The following is a 6,891-nucleotide window of genomic DNA, read 5'->3' on the forward strand; positions in this document are numbered from 1 at the left end:
CCACGAACAAGCCAATAAGGAGTCTAAACCAGGATCAATAAGAACAGGATGAAAAGGACAGGTGAGGGAACCACTGAGAGGAAAGAAACCTCACTTTTGGTCATGAATGAAATGGTAAGGAAGAAAACTAATGACAGAATAGAAAAGGAAGAAGAGAGATCACTCCAAGGTGTCCAGCCTGGATAATTAGGATACAGTTGTTACCCAAAGATTGCAAATGTATAGCTCTTGGGAAGATGAAGCTTATAGGTATGGATTTATGGCTCGTACACTGAGTTAACTTTTCTATTTGAAGGCCTTTAGAGGTGGTGTGTTGCCTTCACTACAGCACAATTGCCACTGGTTTTTGTCTTAGACTCAGGGAATTTCACTCATTTACATTTCCTGCCTGGCCCCCGTAGGCATTTGAGTTAGTGATTCCTAGTAACAATAACTGAAATTAAAAAGTCAAACGTAGAAGGAACTAGTTCAGGACAAAATTGGGTAACTCAGTAGATTCCACATATTCTTCCAGCATCACAATTCTTGAGAAAATGAAATCTTACTTGGAAGTCCCAAATATAAAACAGCAAAACAAAGGTGGTCCAGTTAGTTGAATTGGAGGCCTGGGAGGCTCATTCTCACAATCTCTAGCCCCATTCCCAGTAAGCATCTAAGCCATTTTCATGAACCATAGGGATCTGGAAACCATGATTTGAAAACCCTGGAGAAGAATGATAAATTGAGTTTTAGGTATACTGTTTCTGAGGTAACAACAGATCCACAGGTGAAAAGTTTCAGCAAGCAACTGAATAGAGAGAACAGGAGATTGGGAGAGAGTTAAGATCTGGATAAAGATTTTGGAGCTATGGGTAAGAAGGTGATATTTGAAGCCATGGTAATGGGTGAGATGAGTGAGAAAATGAGTGGGCAGGAAGATGACAGAATACAGGCAGGAATAGGACTTTGGGGAATGCCTGCATTTCTAAGGTGAGTGAAGTAGGAAAAATCAGCCTGATAGGTAGATGAATAATCTGACAAGTGGCAGGAGAATCTGAATAGTTTAAAGTATTAGAAGTTAAGGACGCAGTTGCCAAAAGAGAAGGATGATGCAAAGTGTGGATACACCAGGAAAGATTGAGGAAAGGTAATTTGTTAGACCACTGTGAGACGGCTAAGAATATGGCCCTCCTAGGAGCAACTTCATAATTATGGTGGAGACAAGAGGCAGAGTGGAAATGAGGTAAGGAATGAATAGGCAGAATGTCTATTCTCTTGAGAAGTTTGGAGGTCAGAGAAAAGGTATCAATAGTGTAATAAATGTGTTTCCCTGAAAATAAGACCTAGCCAGACAATCAGCTCTAATGCATCTTTTGGAGCAAAAATTAAAATGACCCAGTATTATATTATATTATATTATATTATATTATATTATATTATATTATATTACATTATATTATATTATACCGGTCTTATATTATATATTATATATATTATATTATATTGTATTGTATTATATTGTATTATATATTAAAGACATGATTTTATATTACAGTAAAATAAGACCAGGTCTTATATTAATTTTTGCTCCAAAAGACGCAGTAGAGCTGATGGTCCAGCTAGGTCTTATTTTCAGGAAAACACGAAATGTGAGGGCCTATCTAGGAATATGGAGAGATTGCTAAGAAATGTTGTGTTAGGTAAAAGTCAAAAACATTTTTATGGCAAGTGAATGCTTATAGTTCTTTAGTCCAACCCAGCTGAAACATAAAAATGTACCCAAGCTGTCCACAAGTGGTTCTCAAATTACTAGAGGGGTAGCTAGGATGGAAGGACTAGTGAGGTATTCTTGAGCCTTCAGTGCCTGTGGTTATGTATCAGGTAAAACCTTAAGCAGCTTAGCTTTAACCTCTGTTCAACAGATTATACATCAGTAAGTGGAAGTGAGCTTGTTTTGCTGATGGTGGGACAGAGGAAAAGGGACCATCCCAAGATGATGAAGGCAAGTGAATCACCTGCAGGCTCAGAGCCATTCTGCTAGGATGTGCCAACACCTGCTATAATAATTTAGTTCTGCTCAAAGGGTTGTGAGGCCAGGGTCAAAGCTTCATTCCCTGTGTGATAATAACAATTTCTTTATTTGTGCTGTGTTTATATCACATCCAAGGCCAATAATCTTATAAATGTTCATTGCTGAACATAAATAAAATCAGGAGAGAGAGAGAGAGAGAGAATGAATACATGTCTGAACAAATTCACCTATCGTGGGAAATAATTCAAAGTGATGCTGTGGTGATGATGGGTCAGAAAAGACATTTTCCTTTGTGAAGGGCAGTACTTCTTACCGAAGCAAAGCCCCAAATGAGAGAAGTCGGGATATACCACATGGATTTCTAAATCGTGGAATTATAATCACAGAGAACATAACACCAAAATTTTGATGATGAGAATGACAACCACTATTATTTATGACCCCCTTTTATTCTCCAGACTCTATGTACCTTGTCTCATTTAATACATATAGAAATCAATTAAAGTAGGCACATCAAAACAGATTCACAGGGGTAAAGTAAGTGCCCATGGTAACTTGGCTAATAAGGGACAGGGCAGGATTATGATTCAGATCTCTCTTATTTATATGTCAGTGGTTCCCCACTAGTCTACACTGTCTGGTATTGGTGTTAGATAAAACCCTCCCCTTCCCATGTGCAGATCGACTGAGGTAGCTTCACATCACTCTTTGAAGGACAGCCTTCTCCCAAGAGACCAAGTATTATTTGGCAGCTTTCTGCCTCTGCAGGACTATCTGCATCACTGGACCAGACCACACTTGTGTGTCCCAGAATAGACTATGTCATTGAAATAAAGATACAAAACTATTTCTGTCTTAGAGCAGCACCAGAGAAGAAAGCAAATCTGGCAGGTAGTTCCTGATACCCTGGGGAGGTTCCAGATCAGCAGGGTAATCTTACCCAAATGGTGATACTTAACAGGCAAGACCATTCTTATAAGAAGTAGATAGATATGTATGAGGAATGTCTAAGTAACATTCAATAGATCTCTATTTCTTCATACAAGCTATTTTTTTTTTCTAACAACATCATGGAAAGGAGGGAAGGTAAGGGATCCCGTCCACCCTGTGCTGGCAAGTGTCAGGGTATGCTGAGGAGACTTCTGTTCAGCACAGTATGTGGCATATACTTATATAATTAATTGCAGCGTGGGTAGGTGGGTAAGATTTCACTCTTGCTGCCAAGGCTTACTAAGTGATTTCTTCCATGGTGGGCTTGTGTGACTCTTGTGTATTTACCATTTTAATTTGAAAATCTACACAAATCACAGTAACATTTGCAGCCCCAGTGTATATGGCTCCTCTTGCCAAAATGGGTGCCACACAATACAACAGCTACTTAAGGGAAAACAAAAATACCACATCCTTCTTATAGCTTCAGGGCATTAAGATTATCTAGTCTTTCCCTCTTTTCCATAAAAGGAAAGAGTGTGGTTTGCTGGTCCTCAGTATGCTGCAAAGATGAGAATACCCTGGGTGGGACTGTGTGCCCTGAGATGTACAAGGTCTGACAATTAAGTCCTTGACTTGCCACCATGTGCTTACACTGGCAGCACTGTACAAACAGCTCAGTGAGGTTTCATAACCTTGGTAATTCAGTGTCTCACAGCTGCGTTTGTGTCAACGTGTGGCGGTATCTTGCTGAGTGGCGTTCATTATTGTTGTTGCTGTTTTTGTGTGCCATCGCGAGAATGTCTCACCTTGAATTAGAGCAATGAACAAACATTAAATTTCTTGTTAAACTTGGCAAAATTGGAAGTGAAATCAGAGACATGTTAGTCCAAGTTTACAGGGATAATGCCATGAAGAAAACGGCAGTGTATAAATGGAGTAAATGTTTTTCTGAGGGGAGAGAATGAGTCATTGATGAAGAGAGGTCAGGATGGCCAGTAATGACCAGAACTGACAAAAACATTGTAAAAATTCATCGAATTGTGCGTCAAAATCATCGGCTGACTATAAGAAGCATACCGTGTTTCCCCTAAAATAAGACCTACCCAGACAATCAGCTCTAATGTCTTTTGGAGCAAAAATTAATATAGGACCTGGTGTTATGTTATGTTATGTTATATTATGTTATGTTATGTTATGTAATGTTATGTTATGTTATGTTATGTTATGTTATGTTATGTTATGTTATGTTATAGCTGGTCTTATAGTAAAATAAGACTGGGTCCTATGTTAATTTTTGCTCCGAAAGACGCATTAGAGCTGATTGTCCAACTAGGTCTTATTTTCAAGGAAACATGGTAGCAGACCAACTAAACATTGATAGAGAAACAGTTAGGAAAATCTTAACTGAAAATCTTGGCATCAACATTATTGATTACGTTCCCCAAAACCTCGTGGCCATCAATAATGTTGTAAAGATTTTGTAGGGTATCCGATGGACACGTGTCCCATTTGGGAGACCACCTCAGGGAAGATATAGATGCTTGATCATTGCAATGTACACCTGAAGCTGAACAATAATGAATGCAACTATAATTTTATATATATGTATATATATACTTACAAGAGGCGGAGTACAGCATTGGGAGTGGAGACAGTGGAAATGTGATGGCTCGGTGCGACGTCAGAGAGATAGTGGATGGGGGGAAGGGCATCCACAGTGTGAGGGATATAAATGATAAACGTCTAAGTATTACTTTGTCTTGTGCACCTGAAATTAATTAAAAAAATAAGAAAGAAAGAAAGAAAGAAAGAAAGAAAGAAAGAAAGAAAGAAAGAAAGAAAGAAAGAAAGAAAGAAAAAAGAAAGAAAGAAAGAGAGAGACAGAGAGACAGAGAGAGAGAGAGAGAAAGAAAGAGAGAGAGAGAGAAAGAAAGAAAGAAAGAAAGAAAGAAAGAAAGAAAGAAAGAAAGAAAGAAAGAAAGAAAGAAAGAAAGAAAGAAAAAGAAAAATCTTGGCATGAGAAAGGTATGTGCAAAATTGGTCCCGAAGGGGCTCACTGATGAACAAAAGCAAAGGAGATTCAGAGTTTGCCAAGACTTTTTGGAGAGGCAAAACAATGTTTTGGGCCGTGTCATCACTGGTGACGAAACCTGGGTGTACCCCCAGGAAACAAAGTGTTAAGGTGCACAATGGAAGTCAGCCAATTCTCCATGACCAAAAAAGTTCTGTCAAATCAAGAGTCAAAACGATGTTGCTAACCTTTTTTGTTATCAGAGGGATTATTCATTATAAATTTGTACCAACTGGGCAAATAGTTAACCAAATTTACTGATTGGAAGTGCTGAAAAGGCTGCATGAAAAAGTTAGACGACCTGAACTTTTCACCAATTCATGCTCTTGCATCACGACAATGCACCAGTTCTCACAGCACTGTCTGTGAGGGAGTCTGTAGCCAGTAAACAAATAACTGTATTGGAACACCCTCCCTACTCACCTGATCTGGCCCCCAATGACTTCTTTCTTTACCTGAAGATAAAGGCAACATTGAAAGGAAGACATTTTGATGACATTCAGGACATCAAGGGTAATACAACGACAGCTCTGGTGGACATTCCAGAAAAAGAGTTCCAAAATTGCTTTGAAGGGAGGACTAGGCACTGGCATTGGTGCATAGCTTCCTATGGGGAGTACTTCAAAGGTGACCGTAGTGATATTCAGCAATGAGGTCTGTAGCACTTTTTGTAGGGTGACTTCTCAAACTTATTTGTTAGACCTCGTATACCTGATCAGTACTCTGCAAAACTAAAACTGTCAATCATAAAAACAAGGAAAGTCTGAGACACTGTTAACAGGAGTCCACATAGCCAACAGGAGCCTTCAGAGACATGACAACTGAAGGCAGTATGGTATCTTGGATGGGATCCTGAAATAGACAAAAAAAAATAAGTAAAGGCTAAAAAGATGTGAAGATATACATTAGTTAATAATAATGCATCAATATTTGTTCATTAATCATACTAATAGAAAATGTTAATAATGGGGAGAAATGGGTAAGAGGTATATGGGAACTCTCTATATGATCTTTAAAATTTTTCTATATATCTAAAACTGTTCTAAAAAGTAAAGTTTATTTTAAATAGGAATTAATAAATGAATAAATAATTTTTTTAAATGCCACTTTCTTTTTTAAGAGCCAAAGGCAGAGAACTGTAATAATAAAATGATCAGTTATGTATCCCCTTACTAGTTCTATGTCAACTAGGCTGCCTAAGCTTTCTGGACCCTCATTTCCATGTCTATAAAAGACAGTGTGGATATATCCCCTCGCGCGGGGGAAGTAAGAGAAAAAATAAACATGTGGGATTACATCAAACTAAAAAGTTTTTTCACAGCAAAGGAAACCATCAATAAAACAAAAAGGGATCCTACTGAATGGGAAAAAATATTTGCCAATGATATATCTGATAAGGGGTTAATACCACAAATCTATAAAAAACTTACTCAACTCAACTCCAAAAAAACAAACAACCCAATCAAAAAATGGGCAGAGGACTTGAGGAGACATTTTTCTAAAAAGGACATACAGAAGGTGAGAAGACATATGAAGAAATGCTCAACCTCACTAACCATCAGAGAAATGCAAATAAAAACCACAATGAGATACCACCTCACCCCAGTCAAAATGGCTATTATCAATAAATCAACAAACAACAAATGCTGGCGCTAGTGCACTGTTGGAGGGATTGCAGATTAGTGCAGCCACTATGGAAAACTGTATGGAGGTATCTCAGGAATCTGAAAATGGAACTACCCTATGATCCAGTAATTCCACTCCTAGGCATCTACCCAGAGAAATCCAAAACTCCAATTCAAAAATCCATATGCACTCCTATGTTTGTTGCAGCACTTTACACAATAGCCAAGAAATGGAAACAACCGAAATGCCC

The sequence above is a fragment of the Rhinolophus hipposideros genome, assembly GCF_964194185.1.
Source record: "Rhinolophus hipposideros genome assembly, chromosome: 10".
In the NCBI taxonomy this organism is placed as follows: Eukaryota; Metazoa; Chordata; class Mammalia; order Chiroptera; family Rhinolophidae; genus Rhinolophus; species Rhinolophus hipposideros.